Source organism: Cupressus sempervirens, chromosome 1 (assembly GCF_028749045.1).
Source record: "Cupressus sempervirens isolate cs-2001-9-10 chromosome 1, ASM2874904v1, whole genome shotgun sequence".
Classification (NCBI taxonomy): Eukaryota; Viridiplantae; Streptophyta; class Pinopsida; order Cupressales; family Cupressaceae; genus Cupressus; species Cupressus sempervirens.
In genome coordinates this window covers 755,043,803-755,070,599 of record NC_143118.1, presented here as the reverse complement: position 1 = coordinate 755,070,599, position 26,797 = coordinate 755,043,803, and the positions used below count along the sequence as shown (strand labels likewise).

The 26,797-nt window shown below is 35.7% G+C and overlaps 1 pseudogene across 1 annotated transcript in view; it reads right to left on the bottom strand.

Moving 5' to 3' along the window:
* The window catches only part of LOC149580098 (pentatricopeptide repeat-containing protein At1g80270, mitochondrial-like), a 75,093-nt pseudogene extending 56,049 nt beyond the window's left edge, over window positions 1-19,044 (bottom strand). The window contains exons 1-3 of the transcript XR_016353150.1: window positions 18,861-19,044; window positions 18,439-18,644; window positions 18,014-18,198 (exon numbers count right to left, since the gene is read on the bottom strand). The product of XR_016353150.1 is annotated as a pentatricopeptide repeat-containing protein At1g80270, mitochondrial-like (transcript). The remainder of the gene's footprint in view (window positions 1-18,013; window positions 18,199-18,438; window positions 18,645-18,860) is intronic.
* Window positions 19,045-26,797: the final 7,753 nt, after the last annotated feature.

The window sequence follows — 26,797 nt, the reverse complement described above, 5'->3', positions numbered from 1 at the left end:
TTGCAAGTTTAAGGGACGACTTGGCTCTAATCAGGGACATCGCACTATGTTGGTCCTGCATGTTATTGGTCCTCGATCAACTTTAGATTTGGATCCATGCCTTCCACATTACTTTTCTTGCGGCCTCATCAAAGAATACCTCTATATAGTGCATTTGTCCCTTTCTGAAACACCACCTATCTCCCGGTTTCCACAGTTATCTGCATGTGAAGTGTAGCTTTTGGCAGACCAGTTCATTTTTAGACACCTCTACTTGGTTTGTTAAATGAGGTAGCATGCTTTTCTAAATAGATTTCTCTAATAGCATAATAGATCCTTGCTTCAAACTCAATATGTTCGTAGTCACTAAATCTTCAAAAATCAGAGCCCTATTGATGGTTCTTGTAATGAGCTCGGATCAAATGCCCCTACTAAACCTTTTAACAGATCTGGTAGGACCTTCCACAAAGAATACTGTAAGGCGTTTCTCTCTGACACATCCGAAAACACTACCACAAGCTTTTGAAATTCTGCTACACAGTCTTCCACCTTGCCCCCTTGCTTCACCTGTCCTAACTCTCTAAAATGAGTTTTTGGTTCCCTACTTCCAAACATTTCTATCAGCCCTTGCCTGAAGTCTTCCGAGTTGTTAATTCAGTCATGCAATTGGCTTACCATGTCCTGGTACCATAGTTCGTGAGTGAGTCCTTTAAGATGAAATGTGGAAAATTTGATAGCATCTTCCTCAAACATTGAATTAAAGGAAAAACATGTGTGTAATTTCTGCAACGAAGCCCTTGTTGAAGCATTACCAATAACATCAAAAGGAGGAGCGGTGATTTGTCCCAAACAATGTTGAATGTCTTTCCTCTTTTCATACCTTCTCCTCCTATGTGTAGTCCTTGTTTTCATCTCATAAAATTTGAATATCATGTCCCTGCACAGGGAAACAATCAAGGCATTGTATTCATCATTAAGTTATTTCATCTCATCTTCCTGATCAGGTTGTTCTTCCTTTCTGTTTTCTGCCTCCTCTTTTACCAGATATTTGGCCCAGAACATTTGCGTGTTTGCTGAGGCCTTCACACCACCTAATCTACTTTCTTCTTCTTCATTCTGTACTGTTCTCCCAGTAGTTAGTTGCGATTCACTCTAAGCTTGAACCATCTCCATCATGGTATCTCTCATGTTGGTATGGACCTCTCTAGCCTCCCTAATGAGTTCTTGAGAATTTGCCTCTTCCCTGTCTCCTACGGCCTTCTTTCTTACTTCTGGCTATGTTGATCCCTATCACTCATCAATTACCCTCGGGCCAGCAGGATGCCAAGCTCTGATACCACTGAAATAATCCAGGTAGGAAATACCGCAAATTTCACTGTAACTAATATTGCAATCACTAAACTGATTTCCAGATTAACATATCAACCCAGTAAAACAAAAGTTTCAGAAATTTTGCACACAAAACTTAAATTAGATTCCCTTATTCGTGAAATCATTCTGATACACATACACACTCTTGCAAATAATACAATCTGATTGTTTATAATTACAACAGAATCACATACAAAATTAGAACTTCATGAACAAAAATATGAGATGGGCCACAAAAATTTATACGGACATTCTCTCTATGTTGTTCTTGTTCTTTGTTTAGTTGAAATGATCACTGATTGTAGGCTTGTGTATCAAGGCACAAGCTATAGCAGCAACACCCTGGACATCCATCTCTTCTTTGACCCTGTGCTCAAATCAAAGAACATGAGATACTGATGCACCTCCAACTCCTTCATAACCGTTCTTCGAGCTCGAATTCTCCTCTAATTGCAGTGTTAGAACTCAGTCCTGCAACTGAAGAGACTCCAATGCTTATTCTCTTGTTGTCATCTGGGACACATGGCAAGACCATGCTTGTCACTGAGTGTTGGCTTATAACACCCAAGTCTGTAGCCTCCCATTATGAATCAAACTTGTAGAGGATCAGATCACGTCAAATTGGAAAGTGTGGGAAATTACTGAGCCAAGGTAATTTTGTGCTTGATAATAAGTTGTCAGGGATTTTACCTTACCACAGATGGATACTAATGTTCGTGTTTGAGGACCATTCTGCATTTGTATAATGCATGGGAATAAGAAACTCTTTGATACCTTTGCCTTCACTAGCATATGTATATGCACTAATCCGTCCCAGATTGACCAGGAGCAACTGCCACAACTGCCACAAAGTTGGCCTCAGAGGAAACTGCCACAAGCTTGAACAAGGTTGACCTAAGAATCATTACTCAAATTATTGAGTAATTATCATTTATTCAAAATTTCAAATCATTGTTTAATTAGAACTTTATACATTTATTTTTAAAAACATTAGCAAGTTCTAATCCTAGACATCACATCTACAACAACCTGCTACACCCAATCAATCTTCACTATATCTTTCAATGTGTTATTCAACACATAAACACAACACATGGTCCAAAAGATGTGCTTGCGAACACCCTCTGCCAGAAAACCAACTAATTTGCACACATGTGCTGAATCAATGATTACCTGCACAACAATAGAGGCCCAAACCTCCACTACCACCTCCACTACCATCTCTCAAAATATGAAATTGGAATTCTGCATCCTTACACTTCCCATGAATAATCAATAGTTCTAAGAAAATATGAGCTAGCTAAACATGTGACTATGATGTTGATAATTGGCCGATGTTTAATATCGGTCCACCCATCCATGACAACGGAGCAGCTTGTCCTAACCCAACACTATCTCATGTCCTCCACCACAATCATATTGGAATATTCTTTGTCAAGAAGTGAAGTGAATAGTTTATGTCCTCCGTGGGGGTAAATAAGGGACCAACAGTAGCTAAATGTTTGACGAGTTGTTTGAAAGAGAATCTGCTACATGATGAGAATAGAAAAGTTGACTCCAAAGGACTCTGTCACATCTTGTGCATGCACATTGAGCAAACTTGCAATTGGATTTGGCTGCTCACTAGAAATAGTCTCCCTCTTCCCTCTTGTGGCCTGAATATCACCATTAGCACTAACAAACATAAAAAGAATATGCAAAGCTGATTGTGCAGATTGTGTTGGCATTGGCAGCCTCATAGACTTCATATTTTGTCTCCATGTGCAAACCCTCTCATTGTCCTTAATCTCTTTATAAACCTTCACCCCTTTGGTAGATGAAAAAATTAGACTCTTGTGTAGCTCCCATTAAAATGATCTTTACAAAAGGTGACAACCACATTCCAGTACCCCGACAAAATTTTATTTCTACCTTTGTCTACAGCTGTGACCAAATGAAGATGTTTTTTAGAATTGAAGGGACCATTTGCATGTTCTTTGATTATTATTATTTTTAGGTTGTCCCCCTCCACCCATACCACTCCCACACCTTATGAACATCACAAGTTGGTTTGCATTTTCTTCTTCCCTCTCATCATGACCACTACTCCCACTATCACCACTACTCCCAACTGCTCATGTTGTTTGGTTTTGACATTTTGAATCCGATAATTTAAAAACCACAAAGTATCGTACATTTCATTTTTTTTTACTTTGAAAATAGTGAATAAAAAAATCACAAATGGATAGATTAACATACATCTTTGGCTTCTCATGCTTGTTCCTACCTCACTATTTACCCTTGTTGCTAACTGAATGTTGGTTTTTTCAACACCACAATCCAGCCCTGCTGCTTTGCCTTTCTAACTTGTTACTTGGCTGCAAAAAAAATTTAATGTTAAAATGAAGTCAGACACTACTTATGGAAAGATTAACATACATCTTTGGCTTCTTATGCTGGTTCCTACCTCACTCTTTATCCTTGTTGCTAAATGAAGGTTGGTTTTTTCAACACCATATTCCAACCCTGCAGCTTTGCCTTTCTAACTTGTTACTTGGCTGCAAGTTTTTTAAATGTAAAAATAAAGTCAAATGCTATGTTCAGTCATGTTAGGTTTGTTGGAAACAAACATTATTTAAAATGTCTATTTAAGTTGGGCCTTTTTTTGTTTTCTGAATGCTGGAAAAACAGGGATGGCTGACCATCCATCCAGGAGACAGTCAAAAGACATCCCTGATGCATCCCAAGGACAACTAGCCATCTCAACTCTGTCTCCAACCCATTCCCCTGATTTGGAGATGTCCCCAAAGTTTTGGAAGATTTTTGAGATGGCTGGGAAACATCTGCAAGACATCCCTGGTGAAGCGACATGAACAAAATACCCAAAGGATGCATCCTCATGCACTCTTGTTGCAAAGAAAACAGGTTGTTAAGAAAAATTGATGTTGTTGTATTAAAGAGAGGAGATGAAAGCTCCTTATATAGATTCACAAAGATAATGTTTCTAAAAGAAACAATTGTGAACTAAAGACGAAAATAGAAACTACTTAATAAACTAAGGACTAACTAGGATGACCATTAAAGAAACATTACAATATTCTAATACCATCCCTTAATGGTCATTGTCTAACTATGTTGCAGAAGATTATACACGTCTTGTAGTCATAAACTCTCCAAAGCATTTTGTTGTTGTTGAGACCCTCTTTGGATCTGCAAAATGCAATGACCAAGAGTGGCCAATATCCATCCAGAAAATAACAGAGAAGGGTGAGCCCTTCTTCAAAATGTTTTGCAACAAGAGACGAGAGTTTGCCACTAGCTCTATCACCGAAATGACTTTGCCACCAACCCTCCCAGAATTTGCAAAGTTTATGACCAAAAATCATCACAAAACATCCAACTTGATGTTGGGTAAAATGTTAATGTTTTGCCTAGAAATAAAGATAAAACAGCAATAAGGAACAACAAAAATAGATACAAAAGACACAAGAGAATACCCTGGGAAAACCCTTCCACTTGAAGGGAAAAACCCAGCCACACCACAAAAATATCACTTTTATTGATAATAAAATGTTTGAGTACAATGCTTTTTGCTTGATGCGATATATACAGAATAGAGAGACACTTCATTACACAAGTAAAGGTCTCTTCATTTTCTAAATAAAAACTCTTCATATTTCCACACTCGTGCCTCTTTGCATGACACATGACATGTGTCTCTTTATATAATATTATTACAAATGTCTTCTTCAGCTGAAGATGACCATAACGGTCATAACTGCCATATTTCTATTTCATTAAATCGGAGATAAAGATCTCTATCGCAGCTACAATCTTCAACATAGAGAGACACTTCATTACACAAGTGAAGGTCTCTTCATTTTCTACATAAAAACTTCTCATATTTCTATACTAACGCCTCTTCGCATGATACATGACATGTGTCTATATAATATTATTACAAATATCTTCTTCAGATGAAGATGACCATAATGGTCATAAGTACCATATTTCTATTTCATTAAATCGTAGATAAAGATCTGTATTGCAACTACAATCTTCAGCACAGCCTATTAACAAGAGAGAGATCTTTAGTAAGGAAGGCACACATAGCTGCAACCAAAGATAACAATATTTTTTCAACATATAGGTTCTCATTAAAGTATGTTATCTCTATTGGCAATATGGCTAGGTAGATGTATGAGTGTTGTCATTGATGGCAACATCTATATTTTGGTATTTCATTATATAAACAGAGATAGAAAATTGCCTAAGTACTGAACAATTTGCAGCAAAACAGAAATAGATTTGGGATGTACGAATGACAGAGTCCAAGTTAGCACATGCGCAATTGGGAAACGATAGTTGACAATGTCATGATGACGTATGTCAATGCGCAGACCTGTATGGACAATACAACATTAGTTACAGAAGAATTACTAGCACAGGTAATTAACAGAGTAGAATCGGGCAAGTCAGTAAAAAGTATTGTACGGCTTGAGGAATTATTTTGGAAACAAAATAATTATTTAACCATGATGGGCCAATATCCTAGATGTTAACCCCGAAGCTATTTTATAATAGCCAAGCATGTAAAGCATCAAGGCCAACTGATCAGGTGTTTTGATAATTTGCAAGGTATAAGTAAAGATCATATCTTGCGCAACTAATATGTAGTGGTAATGTGATGCAAACTATTTTGAAGGAAGTATAAGTGATATGCAAGCTAAGTAATGCAAAATCTAATGAATGATCAAAGCAAGTGCGAATTGCAGCAGTAAGATAGTATCATATGTATATCTATTCTTGTAAAGAAACTTATTTTCTTATTGCATGTTAGGATAGTAGGCTCTTCTTGCATACATTGTATTTGATCTACCAACTCCTAACAGGGTTGAGGCTTTTAATAGGGCCTAGTCCTCTTACAAGGGCTCAAGACACTATATGTATTTGATAGACTCCTAACATGGTCAATATCCTTAACAGAATTCTTTTGTTTAGTGGATCATCTTGTCAGTATCATCCCCACCGGGGTTTTCCCTTGGCCAAGGTTTCCCTAGTTAACAAATAATGGTGTTATTAGTTCTCTATGTGTATGGTTTTATTTATTGTTCAGCATTGTTGGTTTACTTTCATATGCAAGTTACAAAGTAATTAATAATATCCATTTGTGCACAAAAGTTTGTAGAATACTGATTCACCCCACCCCCTTTCAGTATTATCTTTTTCTAACAATCTCAACATAACATAATTTGCCATAGTTACTTTATAAGCACATGACTTCCATAGCATCTACTCATAGGGGGTGGTCCAAGTGTTGTCACCTCAAACCTATCCCAAAGAAGAATACATTTCCACCATGCCTTGGTGCAAAGGATGGACCGAAGACTTTCACCTCAAACTTCTCCCAAAGAAGAATGCATTTCCACCGTAACTACTTGCAGGGGGTGGTCCAAGGGTTGTCACCTCAAACTTCTCCCAGAGAGGAATAAATTTCCACCATAATAAGAGAGCTAATGTAACCTCCCTCTAAAGCTGAAGCATCTCCCTCTAAATGCAAAGCAATATTCATCTCATTGCTTCGTCCTTTTTAGATCTTGATCTCCATATGACTCCTTGCTAATAGTAACATGGTCTCTTTCACATAAGTGATATCTACGTCCAAAATTCTAGCAAGAAATACAATAGACTCACGCGTATGTGCTCAAGTTGCTTTGCCAATTCCTAACATTCCTTTACCCGACAGCTCAAGCTAGCCCCAAATGTTCCTTGGGATTGCAAGGCTCTATAGGCGGTGATCAGATAGGTTCAACAAATACGACAATATCTCACATAGAGATCATTGTTGCAAATGTAGATATCACACTACCTCACACTTTAATAGTTATAATAACTGTATACTCTTGAATGCATACGTTCCTAAATACTAAACTCTACCATCACCATAGATGATCCAAATCTATATCTTGTCCAACAAATAGACAACTCAATGAATACAAAGTAATGCCTTCTTTGAATACATTTTTCATTAAGACTCTCAACCAAGAAAACACGAGAACAATCCAAGGAATACAATGAATCCATTATCATATGCCATCTCAAGATACTTCTTTTGCCATGAGAAAACGTTTGAAAGATTTCCTAGTAACTAAAGGAATATTGTCAATGACACAAAGAGTCAATCGTTATAACGACAATTATCAATGCCAAAATCGATGTGGTCACCTCATATCTATGAGCCACCTTGAAGCACACTCATTTCATAGGTTTGTTATTAGAGTTAATCGCAGGAATAATTTTGCCAATCAAACTAGTGAAAGACTTTGGCTGCCAACTCCATCACCACCAAACCTAGCCTTCCCCTCACTCCCTTCATTTACCAAATCTCCCTTCCATGAATTCTCGTCCTCAAACTAACTAGCAACTGAAGGAGCAATGTTGCGAGAATGTAAATCAATGATCTTTGGGTTGAATGAGACAATGGTAACGAAATTGGAGTAGAAAGGAGTCTGGTTGCAGAGAGAGACCAACTATGGCACACACATGGGGCCACTGCCGCTAACTTTGATGAAAGCCTCTCCAATATTGCATCCCTCACTTCCTCGCTCAAATAGCCCCACCTTTGGACAATCACCACAACCAAATGTCTACAAAAAAACTCATAAACACCTCAACAAATACATGAACTAAACTCTACAAAATGTCTCCTGTAATGATGGCACATGCAGAATAATACATAGTTTGGTGCTTTGTGTTCTCAAACCACCAATTCCCACTATCGACGATGTTGTCCTTGGACTCCATGAAATCCAAGAGTCTCAAAACGATTTGACACAGGTGCCTCAGCCTTGACTTAAAGATTGAACAACATTGCTTGAAAAAAAGCGATTACAAGGACAAATAATTTTGGAAGTTGTTAGTCGCCTTGAGTGGAGCTTAAACAGTTGTCTGTACACTTTCATCAGACAAATTCTCACCACGGAGAAGATTGAGACCTTCAATCATGCCTTTAAGCATCCAAATTTCCAGCAGTGAACATGTCATAGCCATACATACCAACTCAAGGAAACTAAGAATTGCACAATTGTTTAATGCAAGAATGCAGAACCTAGCACCAAAATTCATCATTCTTGACCAATATGCATGCTGGTTCCTAAATATCTTCATCTCTCTCAACTACAAGGATATCCCTAGGAATATCCAAAAAATCAAGATGACAGAACAAAATGCATTTAAGGCGTGATCCATTCATAGTCGTTGTAGCAAGCAAGCTAACAACAGTTGTGGGTCATATTCCAAAGCACCTCTATATGCTAATGGTTTGAGGACCTATTATTGCTGAAACTGCCAAAGCATCTGCCTCATTAATGATAACAAGAATATCCAAATAATATAGAATGATACAAAATAACTCTACAAAACTGTTGCACATGATCCAAAAGTATTATCATTGCAACAAGAGAATTTTATCATTGAACGTAACCTAGCTCTGATACCATGTTAATGTGTTTCCCAGAAATAAAGATAAACAGCAATAAGGAAGAACAAAAATAGATACAAGAGATTATCCTGGGAAAGCCCTTCTACTCAAGGGAAAAACCCAACCACACTAAAAAAAATCACTTTTATTGATAATAAAATGTTCAAGTGCAATGAAGATATAAAGTATAAAGAGCCTCTTCATTACACAATTGAAGGTTTCTTCATTATCCAGAATAAAAACTTTTCATATTTCCATATGCATGCTTCTTCGCATGACGCACGACACGTGTCTCTTTATATTATATTATTTCAAATGTCTTCTTCAACTAAAGATGACCATAACAATCATAAAGGTCACATTTCTATTTCATAAAATCAAACACTAAGAACAACTATCATGAACCCCCATTGATATACAAATGTATTAAATTCTAATAATACATATAATTGTTTGATAGATAATCTATTATTAGACTAATTAAGTAAATCAATAATGAGTACATGTTAAAATAACAATTATCAATTAATGTTAAATCAATAATCAATATCGATGCATGAACAAAAACACAATTGAAACAATTATTAATGCTAAGTGTATAAATATTTATTAATCAAATCACCCACAATAAAAATCTTATTAATGTTAAGTATATTTACACAATAATTGGTGGTGCGAAGTTTACAATTAAAATCTCAAAAAATCACCGATCGATGAAACAGTGCTAAGAGGGTTGTGCCTGATCATATAATTATATATAGTGCTTGGAAAAAAGACATAAAATCACCAAAGAAAACATAAAGAAAACCAAAACCTTTGCATTTGGATTGTTGAAAAGGATCAAAGCAAAGTCAAATAAATTGAATAGGGAATCTCCATTATCAATCAAGCCATGTATATCCTCTTTAAAATTAAGCCATTAATGTTTTAAGATAAGTATAAGAAGGAAAATATGTTATTAATAGAAATGAATGGGAGTATAAGGAAATAATAAGGCAAATGAAAAGTAATAAGAAAAAAACATGTTTGTGTGGGATAAGAAAAGAAAATGGAACAAATACCATTAAGAAGTGAAAAGTAAGTTCTCCTTTTAAAATTCGTAAAGATGTATATATAAGTGTAAATATGAAATTAGTATTATTATTAAATAAACTCATTTTACATATTAATTATAAAGATATATAGACATAAATCAATAATAATGCATTATAATCATATGATTTATATATAATTAATAAATAATCATAATAAGAGAATTAATCTATATTCCTAGACTATCCCTTATACTCTCCCTATAGTCTCAGGAGTTGATAGATAGTGTTGTGTACGGAGAGGCAGAGCAAATCCAAAGAATGTGCTAGTGTCAAGCACCCTATGACAAGTAAATCCACGCTCTCCTTAGGGTGAATTTAGGACAGAAAGAATCAAGGCCTAAAAATGATAACTACTAAACGAATTATGAATTTTCATTAATTGCCTTGGATGCTTAGTATTGTGTGTTAATCATTGGAAATGATAACCTCATATTCAAAGGCATGACAACTATTTATGATAGTAATATATACTAAGTCAATTCTTTAATCACTCATTTACACAACCAAGCGGATAGGGAGTTTGCACATGGTAAGGAGTAATTTGATCACGTTGGGGTAAAGGAGTCCCAATACGGGTGAGAACCATTGATAGGATCAACCTATACACCAACATTTCATTTGGATTTTCAATACTTCTTTTAGCTCAAGGAATGTTCAACACTAACCTTTGAACTTCTTGCTAGGGTTTTCCAATTCAAATTTGCCCTCTCACCTTCTAGGTTGTCCTATCAAATAGACCTTGATTTCATTACTTCCCTATTCTTCACCAAGGCCACCAAATAAGTATAATCTCCAAATCAACCAGGGTGAGTTGCAAGAGTGTAGAGGTCATAAAAGTATCATTAGGTCACTTGACAAGGTGCAAAGGTTTGTCATAGCTCTTATCTTCCTTACTGATCTCTTAGTTATAGCAATTAGCTCTTGTAGCCCTTTCAGAACTGAATTAGCCCTCCAATCTAGTTTTTAGGGCTCAATTTCCCAAACTTACAAACAACCCACCAAACCATTGTGCTTTCCAGATGCCCATTCAGAAACCCTAAAGGATTTTGTAGGTTTCATATACCCATGGTGTTTGTACATGCCTAATGTAGGAAATGAGGGTTTGTAAGCAATTATGAGGGTTTCTAGACCAATCTCAATTCAATGGCTTCCACAACACCAAAATGAACTCAACTTTTGATCCCAATACATCCAGACCTTGTCAAGACTCCCACAAACATACTTGAACCATTTGTTTGGTTCTTTCAATCACTCTCTGCAAATTTTTCTTATCTATTATATGACTGCTCCTAATCAGGTTCCCATCTAACTCGCAAAGGACATAGTCTCAAAATTCAATGCTTAACTTTCTTGGGCCCAAACCAAGACTAAGTTATAGTACATTGCCTTCTCTACAAAACCTCCAAAGATCGTTATGAACCAACAGTAGAATAAGAGAAATTGGCATTCTTTCCTTGGTGTCCTGAACCAGTCCAATGATAGTACAAAATTTTATTGAACACATTAAACTTAACAAGAGAAAGCTTCCAAACTAGGAAAGAAAGAACACAATATATACAACCTAATTACAATGAAAATCATCAATTGCAATCCAAAAATGATAAGATGCTTTGGTTGCAATAAAACTATGCATAATATTGCTCAATCTATCAAGCCTTTTGTATTCAAAATATTCACTCCAAAGAATCCAACCTTCCAAAATAAGTTGGGAGAGCTTAAATATGCATGGTCAACTATTCCAACAAATTGCCTAGCGTTGGTAACTACTTGGCCCAAAATTTACATTTTCTTGCAACCAATTGTCAAGTAATTTACAAAACTTGCAAAGTTGTCATTGACAACTTTTGCAACATTGGCCAACTTTGAACATATCAATGCTTGCTTGCAACCCAAGGGTACAAAAACATGTCTTAATGCATTTTTAAGCTATCTGACCTATAAACAAGCCCTCCTAACACTTAGATCAACTTTTGACACACTTAACCAAATTTAGCACATTTGGCAACATTTTGCCCATATTGTGCATTGCTTTGCCAAACTTGGAACTACTACCAACTTGACTCACTAACCATAACATAAACTCACTCATACACACTCTAGGCTTTTTAACTAGCCTTTATTACAATTTTGACCCATCATGGGTCTACAAACCAAAACTTTACTAGGGTCTTGTATTTCACCCTAAGGTGCTTCTACACCAACAATGAGGGAGCCTCAAGCATTAGGAGGGTGTTAAGGAAATAAATCTTAAGAATGCATTATAAGTCAATGATTGTTTCTAAATATAATGATGATAGAGAATTGGAATTCTCAAGTAGTATGAAACAAATGAAAAAGTCAAACTCTAAATTAAGAATATTTGAACAAATTATGTAAGGCCCTATTTGGGGTCATTACAACAACTATGGTTTTGAGGAAAATTAGGTAAACCCTCCAAACTATTGTTGATGAGCCGGATACCCCAAAACAAATTGCAAGACACCATGATTTGCCAAGAAATTTTACAAATGAGGACTATGACTCAAATCAAACTGCAAGAAGCCACAGGTTTGTGGAAAAAACCTAAAAAAACCTTGTAAGTGAAATTTACAAACCATCATTTATTCCCAAAAATAATTGTAAAAACACACAAACTTCACAAATTACATAAAGCAAAAACGATTGTTGAGGTGAAAAATCGATCAAAACCAAAAAAAATCTACTGCACAAATTAGAGAACACAAAACTTTGATTTTAGGAAAGGGTATACCCGACAAATATTTTTGAGGGAAAATTTATTAAAAACCCAACAAATAATTTTTGGGGAAAAATTTATTAAAACGAAACATATAATTTTGAGGAAAAAGTTATTAAAATACAACATATTTTTGAAGAAAAAATACTAAAACCCATCAAATAAAATTTAAGGTAAAAATTACGAAACCTCAACAAAGAAACCTTTAAATGGCATAACAGGGGACTTTGCATGGTAAGACAACACATGCAAGTACATGCAACCTTCAAAAATCAAAGACTTGTGCTCAAACTAAGAAATCATGCGAGCAAAACCCTTAATCAAGCTCACAATTTTTAACAAAAATCTTCAAAGACAAACTACAAATTTTCATAAAATATCTCCAATGATTTTTATTTTAAAAATCAGAAAAACAAATTCCTCAAGGAAAATTCCAGATCAAAAGAGGCTCAAATTATTCTTAAAAAAAATCGCCAAATTTATGAAATCTTATTGACCCTCTCTAATACCATGTTATGGTAAATTGATGTTGTTGTATTCAATAGAAGAGATGAAAGCTCCTTAATAAATTTACAAAGGCAATGTTTCTAACAGAAACAATCATGAACCTAAGACAAAAATAGAAACTACTATGATTAACATTAAAGAAATATTAAAATATTTTAATACAGATCTTGCTAGGCTCAAACTTAGATCACCCTAATGTGCCTTGCTTGTTATTAGATGAGATTGCCATTATACACCCGTTCTTCCTTATTTTCAAATGATGGCCTAGATGGCTTTATTGTTCTACAAAGAGTAAAACTACCCAAAACAACTGGCAAATATTTCCATAGATGCATTAATTTAACTATGTTTTATGAAAACTACGTAGCAAAGAATGATTAACCCAATTAAGCAGAGAAATTTATAGGGGATGGACTATATTTTCCAAGTAATAAACAATTATCAATCTTTATAGTATTGTAGGAATTTTAAGGAAAATTATATGATATATTGTTAATAAATGTAGACTTAGAGGATGCTAATAACTTAATGTGTGTTTGAAGTAAAAACTAGCATTTGTTTTCTTTTTGAGATTTACTAAAGAATCTAATTTTTCAATATTTGATGAAAATATAGCAGACTGATCAAAAAGTGTCTTGCATTCAAGGCAAGAACGTAACAAGTACACTTACCTTAAGGGCTCGTCCATACATTTGTCGCTTACTAAGCTTCCTTATAATAATGCAAATATCTTTTCTAGTCAAAGCATTGTCATGTCCCCAAATTTTAATGTAATAATTTAATTGAATTAATTAATTAATTGGTCCCAGAATTTAAATAATACAATAAAAGGACTTTTAATTAGTTACTTTAATTAATTAATATGGGGCCCAAGTTAATAATATTTGTATTTGTGGTTTCGATTGATTTAGAATATCTCGAACCCATTTTAATTGTTTCCGTAGGTGTTGTCGTCAGCTATCTTTGTAAACCCTCGGGAGTTCCTTCGAATGGTATTTAAGCACGGCATGTAAGTAGTATTGGTATGCAATTTGAATTATTTCTTTATACTATGAATTCCCATTGGGATTCACTGTTGTTCACCATTTCGAAAGTGAAAGATCTTCCCTACTTGGCTATTCCGATTTCAGTGGGATTCAACCCTCACCCTATTCCATCTCTGTATTACTTGGCTCGGACCTGGCAAATCGGAGCACCATCTTGTCTGCAAACATTAATTGAAGTTTATCTGTGTTCAATCTCTATTCTTGTCCAGCATTTATTTGGTGAATTTGGAACTCTAATATTGTTTATGGTTGTATTGATTGATTCCTTCTTCCACCACCATGCGGCTCCCTCCGTACGACTTCACTCTACCATCTGTTGCAACCGTACGGCCATCTCAACCCAGCCTCACACATTGCCATTCAGCTGATTCCCTCCATCATACAGCCTATTCCTAGTTTTATTGTATGGCCTCCTGCCACCCCGTGTGGATCTCCTACTGCACCATACAGATCCCTTGTTGTATCGTACGAACTACCTATTGCATCAAATGGATCCCATACTGCTGTCGTATAGACTCTCTACTGCGAGGACGGAACATTACAATGGTATCAAAGCAATTGCCTTTGGGTCGAGATCCCCTTCGACCAAGTCCCCCTTCGAATCGAGATCCTCTTCGGACCGAGATTCCCTTCGGATCAAGTTTCCCTTCGAATCAAGTTTCCCCTCGGAACCATATACCCTTCGGATCAATTTCCCCTTCGGATCAAGATTCACTTCAAACCAAGTTCCCCTTCGAATCGAGTTCCCCTTCAGGTTGGATTCCCTTCGAACCGAATTTCCCTTCGGATCAAGTTCCACTTCGGACCAAGATTCCCTTCGGATCAAGATCCCCTTTGGATTGAGATCCCCTTCAGGTTGAGATTGCCTCCGAACAGATATCCCCTTCACAACGAGATTCCCTTTGGGCAGAGATTGCTTTGAGGTTGAGTTCGCCTTCATGATATTACAATGGTATCAGAGCCATTGCCTTCGGGTAAAGATCCCCTTCGAGAAGTCATTGCCTCGATCGAGATGCCCTTCAGGAAGTCATTGCCTTTGGGTTAAGATCCCCTTTGGGTCGTGATTGCCTTCGGATCGAGATTGCCTCTAGACAGGGATCCCCTTCGGGACGAAATCCCGTTTTGGCCGATATTTCCTTTGGATCAAGATTGCTTGTAAGCTGAGTTCGCATTCAAAACATTACAAGCTTGCCTTCTTCAACCCACGTATCAAGCGTAGCAAGCATATAGCGGTAATCACATCCCGTGAGAAGTTCAGTTAATTTCACAATTTTTTCTTTTTCTGATAAATAAGGATCAACCCGAGCTTCTTCCGCTGCTAAGACCTCACTCTCTGAAGCCATCACCTCTTCTGCAACTTGACTCTGTGAGGCCAAGGTGTCTTCCTCTAGGGCAGCATCAGGCTCAGAAAACATACAATCATCGTCCTTCCCTTTAATTTTATTATCTTCTTTCTTCTCACTTGCATGTATGAAGAACCCTAAAATGTTGGGTTGTTTCTTTGACATTGATAATAATTGCTAGCCAAAGGAGGCTTTAAGGCACTACATGAAATTACTTCTTCACCAATCAAAAAGCAAACTTTGGTATGCAAGTTACTACATGCACTAAAATCCTGCTGGCATCCTTCTCTTGAATACTGCCATCACTAAGAAACGCTTGTATTCATTGTACATCCCCTGATCTTTTTCAAAATAAACGTTGTCATTGCTGACCAACCTGCCAGTGATGTGAAGTTGAATCCACAACCCACTTGAACAAGTGTGTGAGAGGCAACATAGATGATTCTTCTAGCAATAATGTAGCCTTCTTGAGGAAAACCCTCACCATTAACCCTGTTTGACTCCTCGACTGTATTGCATTTTGATCGCTCAAGTAAATTTGAAGAGGCTCTTAACGTGCCCTTGCCATTGACACAAGGAAGTCTACAATTCATTAATTATGTGAGTGTTTAGTGCTAGAGAAATTTAGCTAGGCTTCCAACTAGTAGCAAAATATGAAATTGGAATTCTGCATTCTTAAACTTCCCATGAATAATCAATAGTTCTAAGAAAATATGAGCCAGCTAAGTATGTGACTATGATGTTCATAAGTGGCCAATGTTTAATATTGGTCCACCCATCCATGACAATGGAGCAGCTTGTCCTAACCTAACATTATCCCATGTCCTCCATCACCACACTCACATTGGAATATGCATTATCAAGAAGTGTAGCACATAGTTTATGTCCTCCACGGAGGTCAATATTAAACCAACAACAGCTACATCTTTGAACATTTGTTTGTAAGAAATGTGCCACATGAAATTGGATGGCATGGGCACAGAAATTTTGACTACAAAGGAGTCTGACACATCTTGTGCATGCACATTTAACCAACTTACAACTGCATTTAGCTACTCACTAGAAATAGTCTTCCTCTTCCCTCTTGTGGAATCATGAGTATCACCATTAGCACTACCAAACATTGAGGGCATATGTAAAGCTGATTGTGCAGATTTTTGTTGGCATTGGCAGCCTCGTAGACTTTAATTTTGTCTCCATGTGCAAAGTATAACACTCTACCCTCTCATTATCCTTAATCTCTCTATAAACCTTCACCCCTTTGATTGTAAAACCCAGTAGATGACAAAAACACTCTTGTTTGCTCCCATTAAAATGATCTTTATAAATGGTGACACAAACACATTCTAGTACCCCCACAAAAATTTCTTTCTACCTTTCTCTACAGCTGTGACGACATGAAGATGTTTTTTAGAATTGAAGGGACCTTTTGCATGTTATTTGGTTTTTTTTAAGGCTGTCCTCCTTCAGCCATACCACTTCCATGCCTTATGAACACCCACCTTGATTTTCATTTTCTTCTTCCCTCTCATCATGTCCACTACTCTTGCTATCACTGCTCATGTTTTGTTTTGACATTTGGAAACCAAAAATTAAAAAATCACATAGAATCAAACATTTCATTTTTTAAACTTTGAAAAAAATTGAATAAAAAAATCACAAATGGAAAGATTAAAATGCCTCTTACACTTCACTTACTGGTTGCTACCTTACTCTTTACCCCTGTAGCTAAATGAATGTTGGTTTTTTCAACAGCGCCTTTCAACCCTGCTGCTTTACCTTTATAACTCTGTCCCCAACCCATCCCCCTGATTTGGAGATGTCCCCAAAGTTTTGGAAAATTTTGAAAATGGCTGGGAAATATCCTCAAGCTGTCCCCTGTGCCTAAGACATCCCTGGTGAGCAATATACCCCAAGGATACATCCCCGTGTACCCTTGTTGCAGAGAGATCAGGTCTTGCCAGACTCAAACTTAGATCACCATAATGTGTGATGCATTTAGAATCAAGAACATGCCTTGCTCGTTATTAGATAAAGATTGCCATCATGCACCCACTCTTCCTTATTTTCAGATAATAACCTTTATGGCATTATCGTTCTACAAAGAGTAAAACTACCCAAAACAACTGGCAAACATTTAGATAGATGCATTAGATTTACTATGTTTTCTGAAAACTACAAATTCAAGAATGACTGAACCAATCAAAGCAGGGAAATTTTTAAGGGATGGAAATTATTTTTCAAGTGATAAATGATTGTCAATCTTTACATTATTGTAGAAAATCTAAGAAAAATGTATGATGTACTTTTAATAACTATAGACTAAGACGATGCTAATAATTTAATGTGTGCTCTAAGTAAAAAACTAGCATTTTTGCTTTTCAAAATTTACTGATGAATCTAATTCTTTAGAATTTGATGAAATATAGCAGACTGAACAAAAAGTGCATTCAAGGCAAGAACATAACAAGTACACTTACCTGGAGGGCTCGTCCATACATGTGTCGCTTCCTAAGAAGCTTCATAATAAGGTGAAGACCTATTCTAGTCAAAGCATTACCCTCTTGGACCCACGCGTCAAGCCTACCAGACACAGAGCGGTGGTTACATCCCATGACAAGTTCAGCTAATTTCACAGTTTTTTCTTTATCTTCTTTCTTCTCAACTGCATGTACATAGAACCTGGAAATGTTGGGTTGTTTCTTTTCATTGATAATAATTTCTATCCAAAGGAGGCTTGTAATGCACTACATTAAATTACTTCTTTGCCAACTTTGGTGTACAAGTTACTACATGCACTAAAATCCTGATAGCATCCTTCTATACTACCATCACTAAGAATTGCTTGTATTCATTGTGCATCCCCTGATATTGTTCAAAGTAAATGTTGTTATAGCTAACCAACCTGCCAGTGATGTGAAGTTGAATCCACAACCCACTTGAACAAGTGCGTAATGGGCACCATAGGAGATTCTTCTAGCAATAGTGTGGCCTTCTTGAGCAAAACCCTCACAGTTGTCCCTGTTTGATTCCTTGACTGCATCGCATTTGGATCTCTCAAGTAAATTTTCGGAGGCTTTCAGTGCTCCCTTGTCATTGCCACGAGGAAGTCTACAATTCATAAATTATGTAAGTGTTTAGTGCTATAGGAATTTAGCTAGGCATCCAACCAGTAGCAACAGTTACGAAATAAAATTCTCATCCGGATGCTAGACACACAGGATGATCTCAAAATTTTCGCAAACATTTATTTCAGGTTTTTCCAGAAGCTTTAATTGTTATAGACGCATTTTTATGAACGTAGAGGATGAAGCCTGAACGACTTACCTGAGATGTCTGGATGTTCTTCGTAGTGCCCACATGATTAGTTTGAAATAAAAGCCAGTGCAGGGCAAAAATTAACCAGTCCGGGGACTAAAAAGCCTTCATAAATCTTAGACGGAAGCTTCATGTGCGCATAACCCTTTCAATCATTCTCTAACCCAATTGAACCACATGAAATTTCTCTTGCAAGAAATCTGAGGTACAGATTTTTGGTTTAGTAGATTTTAATTTCCATTGAGGACTTTTACAAGTTAGTATTTGCAGTTAAATGGGAACACATGGAGGTGTTTATAATGAAATAGAGCCTTTCCATAGCTTATTAAAAAAAAATTACAAAATATAAAATTGGCAGATGTTTCTTTGAAAGGTATAAGGATTGTGTAAATTTTAAATGATGCTAATACAAAATGTACTGCAGTTCAAGTTAGACTCGTTTTAAGATTTATGGTAAACAATTGAGTGAGATTTAATATTCAGAAATGAAATTAGGTTACATTCCTAACAACAATATAAGTACATTTATCTATACAATTTATACATAACTATTATAGAACAAAAGAAACAAGGCATGATAATAAATAACTAATTAAGAAGGAATGAAGAAAAATGTTGTGTGAAAGAAAGGATTCGCACTTGTCAAGATTAACCTCGGACAAAAATAACAGTTACATGCAAATATAACTAATACCAGAAAATAGTAGATCGCATAAAAGAGAACACAAGACACCAAGATTTAATGTGGTTCACCCAATCCCTGCGCTACATTCAGCGACAGCAAGTCCAATATTATTATTATCTAGTGATTACAACCTGATTACAATTCGTAGTCCCTTACAGCTCAATACCACCACAAGAAGCTACAATATCACCATTCATAATAATAAAATTCCTAACCTTAAGCCCTTTTATACAAGCTTTTGCCGCTTACAAAATTAGAGCTAAAATAATAGAAAAATAGTAGCTAACGTCTTTTACAATATAAGGGCATTTTTTGGCTTCAAGGGTGTTGCCCCTCGACCCCACCCTATATTGCAACAAGGAGTGCATCAAGGGCACTGCCCCAAGACCCTGCAGTGCGCTACCCCTTGACTCTGTCTTGGGGGGCTACCCCCGTAGAAATAATATGGGGAGAAAACCACACCGAATAAACCTTTGAGTCTAATTAGGCTCCATATCACAACAACACCTAAAACATGTTGGTCAAAAGATTTGTCAAATCTCAATTTCTAGCCCCTGCATGACCAACAAGCCATAGAAAGTTGCTATAGTCTTCATCCTATACTAATTTTGGTCACTGGTTTTTACTTTCTAGATAAAATTGTTTAGATCGCATTTTGTTAATTCTATAATTTCTTTTAAATTTAATATTCATTCATTATATTGATTAAATTTATTTAAATTTAAATTTTTGCCCACTTCAAAGATAATTGATGAAGAAGGCTTAAGATACAGATAAAGATTTTGTGAATGCCCTGTAAAGTGGAGCTTTAACAAATGTGACTACTTTTCTAAATGGGGTGATGACACCAAAATTATCTCGTGTTATTGAGAAGAGATCTAAAAATCTTTGGAAAATGATTGGCAATGCTCTCTCTCCTAGCATTATATTGTTCTAGATGGATTCATTATAGTTAATGGTCTATTCTGGAAACTTAACCCACTTAATTCAATTTAATGATCAAATTTCATTTTTAATTGTATTTAGACGAAGTGTTAAGATTATTACGGGTTATTTAAATATTAAGATTTGTTGTGTTATAGTAGAGTATATGCAAACAATATTTGAAATTGATGGCTGATCTTTCTTGTCAAGGAAAATATAAACTATGTACTATAAATGGTCTATTTAAATTCACTTTTTTAATGGCATAAATTTATGACAAATGTGTATGCTTATGATAATATGAAAATTAAATGCTTGGGGTAAATATAATGTCTTTAGATTATTTAGGATTTTAGATTAGCATTCGAGTTTGTATCTTTAAGTTCTTTTACATTGTAGATTAAGGTTAGAATTTTTTCAAAAAAAGAAATCAATTGAAAACATTAATATATTGTATTTTGTCATTCTCTTAGAATTTAGTTTAGCATTAGAGATTTTTTTAATTACTTTGAATTTGAGATAATCGAAAATGTCAAAACATGTTGTACACAATATATTTGCGTATTCATGAAACTAAATAACATGAAAATAAAGCTAAAATGCTATCAAAATGAGATAAACTTGCTAGAATAACAATACTAATATGCTCAGTATGAAAACTCTAAATATGCCTATAATGCAGATGCCTAAAACTTGGATCCTTTTGCTCTTGAATTCTTCTTCTATTTATAAGATTTTTAGAAGGGGTTGGGGTAAGAATCTGAGTTTTACCTTTGACGGGTGGATAGAGGTGAAAATGAAAATGTCTCATAAGGGACAAGAGGAGGAGTCCAAAAGTCTTGATTTTAAAGATAAATGTGAATTTTTTTCCAATTAAAATGTCTCATAAGAGACAAGAGGAAGAGTCCAAAAGTCTTGATTTTGAGGATAAATGTAGAGTTTTTTCAATTAAAATGTCTCATAAGAGATAAGAGGAGGAGTCCAAAAGTCTTGATTTTGAAGATAAATGTGAATTTTTTCAATTCTTTATAATATAAAAGGAAGATTTTCACTTTTGTGGGGTTAAATAGATTTATTGATTTAATTAAAGTTTCATTTATTTTCAAAAAAGTTTGTCTTTTCCTTTCCTTTTTGAATTGTTTTTCTCCTCTTTTTGAAGTTGATTTAGGTCTTATCAATTTGATTTAATCGATTAATGACCTGATGTAATCCTTAATTTGAAAGTTTATTATTTTCCTCTGATTTCCTCCTTAATTTGCATTGATTGGTCGAAGTTGCGGTGTTTTAAGTCTTTGCGTATGATGCGAGAGCATCTTGGGTTTGCTTGCAATCATGCATGTTTGGAGGGATTTTGGTTAAGTGTTGACAAGCATCGAGCTTGGATTTTGGTGGACTTATGTTTTCATGGTTAAGGATGTGTTGGAGACACATTGGAGAACCTTTCCTCATGATTTCATAGGGATTGGATGGATTGAGTTGAAGTTTGAACTGTTTTGAACCTTGCTGCTAAAATTATGTTTTTTTGGTTTTTGGGTGCCTGTTGTAGGTCGTATAACTAATTTTTCATAATGAATGAGAGGTTGCACACCTCAGGGATTGAAGAGGGCCTAGAGTACTTCCTTATGTCAAGGTTGAAAGTTCTAACTCCTAATAAGTTGGGATTTATGGCAATTCTTTCGAAGTATCAATTTTTGACAGACTATGCGACAGTTTTTTGTGCGTGACTTTTAGGATGGATGCACACTTTTTCTTGGGGAATCAGCCTTCATGCATTTGAGGGGTTGTAGAGGACCTAAATTACTATCTACAGTTTAAAGCACGAGTTCTAATTCAATCTAGGAGATATCACGGTTTTTCTCGGATATCAATTTTTGAAAATTTAATTATTGTTGCAGGTTGACTTGTGGCATTTAATTTATGTATTTGTATTTAATTTGTGTTATGGGACAACTTGTGGCTTAGATTAGTATAAATAGGGGTCTTGCGGGGTCTTTTAGTCATTCAGGATGGAGTGATTAATTCAGTTGAGTGTGGGGAGCATCTGAAGAGCGAGTTTTCTTCAGTCTGTGGATAGAGCACCAAATGTGAGGCAGTTTATAGCAAGATTGTGATGGAGTTGTGAATGTCAGGATAGAGCACCGAATGTGAGGTAGTTTACACTTGAATCTTGGATAAGTTGGAGCAAAACTAGGGCTTGCTAGAAATATTCTAGACTATGCTAAGTTACTGAGAGGGGAGGGGTGAATCAGTAACTTGTAAAACTTCTACATTTTCAACTCTTAATCCAACAATCCAATTAGCATTTAATATTTCTTATATAATCTAATCTAATTGCATGCATAAGAAACTGAAAACATGAAAGCATTCATAACACTATGACAAAAAAATTTGGTGACTCAGAAACCTTCCAAATAGAAAGTAAAATTGGGGTGGGGATGATACCCACGAGCTTTAGTATTGCAGTATAAAGTTGGCCTGTTAAGGCTTAAATTGATCATTTCTGATGATTTGCCCTATTAGGAGCAATAAGGATTGCTAGGTCCACCTTGTGAAAGGATTTACAAACATACAATAAAGTATGCACTCGGTAAAGAGATTTACAAAAGACTGTTAAGTCTACCTTGTTAAAGGATTTGATTGATCCACCTGTTAGGATGAAGCAATAGTTGATCTCTAATCTGCAACTTGGTTTGCTGAATGAGATTCCTTTATGTACTAATCATCGTGTTGTGATAGATATCTCTTTGCTGCTCCTTATACTGTTGTAGCATTTGTAATTCATTGTTTCTGCTCTTCTCTAATTATATTTGATTACATTGCATTCACATTCACTTACTCACACACTTGGATATGATAGAATTCATTACATATATACCAATCCAATTATACAAATTACAAATTTGGCCACAATACAAGTTTACACAAATATTACAAAGTCAGCTCAAGTGTAGACACTTGGGCTCTAAAGACTGACTCGATGAGGTTTTGATACTCGACATCCACTATCAATGCTTCAGCATTGTCATGCACTCAATAGACATAGAAGCTCAATCCATACTGATCACTTCCAAGTAGTCTTGAACTCGATCTCCATTGGTGACTCGGTAGATACTATGAAACTCATCATATAAACAGAATCACTGGTTTACCACTAGATAGCTCGATAAACACTATCATCTTGAGCTCGATATAAATTAAATCACTAAGTAGCTCGGTTAACACTGAGTAGCTCAGTTAACACTGGACTCACATCACATAAACTGCAAACTTGGTGAACATTGAACAACTCGGTTTGCATTGCTAAACACAACATACACTAAGATGCATGGTTTACACTGTTGATCTTCACTATAACTACAACTGCTTGATAACCACTGGGATTTGTCCAAAGGACTTGGTAGCAACTGTAGAACTTGGAAACAACTAAAATGCTTGGCAAACATTGTTAACTATACAATAAGCTAGGTAACTATTTACAATCTGAATAAGTGTATGTCGCTAATAACAAACTTGATTAATATGTCAACAATCTCCCCCTTTAGCATTAGTGACAAAAACACTTATCAGTCAAAACTGAATTCAAAAAGTTTCTTGAATACCCTATATCCATCACTTGTGATACTAGCTCAGTAGAGTATACTATTTTTGAGGTTTTTCAAATTTGATTTTGTAAGATATATATATATATATTTACATGGTAAGGTTCTTTCATACAGTATACTATACATCTTCTTGTTATATACAACATATCTTTCTATACATATCTTTCTCCCCCATTGATTTTACAACTTACTGCATTTTCTCTCCCATAACATATATCTTTCTCCTTATTCACAGTATGTACTCCCCCTATACATATATCTTTCTCCCCCTTTTTGACATTAATGCCAAAGATTTGTTTTATTTATTTACATGTTGATGCCAAAATGAGATAAGAATTTTGAATGCGCCTTGAGTATGATAGCCAAGGTCTTATCCCAATCTTCTTGCAAGACCTTACTTTTGTGTAGTGCAATTTGCACTTCTATTGATAGCTCTATCATATGGTCTATTATGGAGAAAGTTTTGTCATGGATGAGAGTTTTTTAATGTACAATGTGTTTCTATAGTGCATCCATGTTGGGAAGAATCATGTGTTGTATATCTACTAATGTAGATCTGATCTTTGCTTCTTCTCTAAGCAATTCTGCTTGCATATTTGTCACAAATCTTATCCTCTTGAAGTGTGTAGAGCTTGAACTAGGGTCAAGTTGCAACTATTGAGTGCTTGACTTAAGATCTTCATCTATTTTGGACAATTTTTCCTTTATTTCCTTGGTAAACTCAGAAACATTACATAGCTTACCAAAAAGTGATGATACATTTGTACAAAATGCTTCTAAAGAACCCAAAATTGTAGAAAGTTCTACTTGAAAAATAGCAATTTTTTGGGCAATGTGCTCCAACACTTTATTCTCAAACTTCTTTTCTACCTTCTACACTAGCTTATCCTGCCCATTAGTATCTTCATTAAATCTTTGAATGGCCTCTACTAGCTGATACAAAATTGGTTGTGAAGAATCAACCTCCATTCCTATGGCCTCTACCAAAATATTCTTTGCATCCTCAATAATTTTGAATTCCTTATCTCTTTCCTCTCTTAATCTTTGTTGTTTGGCATTCTTCTGGAGGAGTTCACCAAATGACTGCATTTGGTCTGGAGTAAGCTTGGAAATGTCCCAATTTGGGATTACAATTTCCTTATCTAATTCTATTTCTTCCTCCATCTCTTTTCCTTTACCCAAAGCCTTAGTCTCAATTGTCCTTGCATTTATTACTTGTGCGCCCAAAATAGAAATAATTGTAGACATACTAGGACTGGCTGTGAAAATTGATGTTGCACTTATTGAAGGAATATTAACATAAATACTTGAAGAATCCAAAATGTATGTAGATGTGGCCAAAACTATTGTGCTCAAAATTGAAGTAGCCAACTTGGTAGATGAGGGAAGAGATTGCAGCTTGGTAGATGAAGTGGAGGTCACCTCAGTCAATGATGTGTTGAGTTGAATAGGATCAGAGAGTGATTGGATGTTTGAGTTGTCACTGCTGGTCACAATCAATCTTGTTGGGGATGTCTCTATGCTTGATGTTATCATTGGTTTTCTTGGAGAGTGAGGAAGTGAGGCAATAATTGTTGTAGTTATCTTAACTAGATTATTTTCCTCATCATCTTGCTTTACTTCCTCGGTAGCCTCTTGCCCTTGTTCCTCTTCATCTTCTACATTATCAAAATTAGTTGCTTCTTCAACATTTTCCTCTTCATCTTTTTCCTTATCCTCTTCATCAGCATCACCATCATCTTTAACATCAATAGGAAAATCACTTGGTTTGTGTAATAGATAGATGTTTTTCGAAGTGTGTGTTGCATTCCTTAAAACATATTCAATATCTTTTATCAAAATCAGGCAAGTGTTGAATTTTAGAGTTATTTTTTCTTCATTTTTATTCAGTGACTCTTTTACCTCTGCATTTGATATGCTCGATATAAGCTGCCTCAAGGTTTTCTCGTAGATGTCTTTTACAGTTTGCATGGAAAAATCCCATCTTGGCTTGATTTTCTCCAACAAATCATTAGGAATTTGAGAAGCAAGTTGGTCTGGTGGGTATTTCCATTTACCCATTTTGTCCATCACCAAATCTTCTATCTACATTTGCTCTTCAGCTATCCTAATTTCATACTTTAATGATTTAAAGTTTGTTATTCTAGCTCCTACTTCCATATCTTTCAATCTATCTTGGAAGGTGGGTGGAGGGTTTTTGAATATAATGTCTCCTCCTTCCTTGTCAAATTTCTTCCAAGAGGATCTTCTTGTGAATATTGTAGTGGATGGCTTTGGTGGCTTGGTGATAATTACCTTGCCCTTCTTCCTTAATGGCTCTTCTTCCTCAGATTCTGCCTCATCCTTTGCTTCCTCATCCTCACCTTTTCCCTTGGTCAACAAAAGGGTTGAACTTGTTTTTAGTTTTGTAATTCTTTTCTTTCCTTTGTTAACTGCATGAGGGAGTTTTATTTCTAGTTCTATCCTGGCTTTTGCTTCATCATATGTGCCCAAATATGTAGCCTTACAATCAACTGACTCATTGACAAGTGCTTCGATTATATCTTTGGTTTCATCAATATTAACCTCATAACCAAGAGGTTTCACCCATGCAATTCTAGGCTTAACTACTTGGATGTATACTTTGTCACAATCCACCATGAAACATACATCATCCTTATAATCTTCAACAAGTTTCTTGGGGATTCGATATCTATTGTTCATTTTCTCCTTAAATGCATCAAAATAGTTATCCA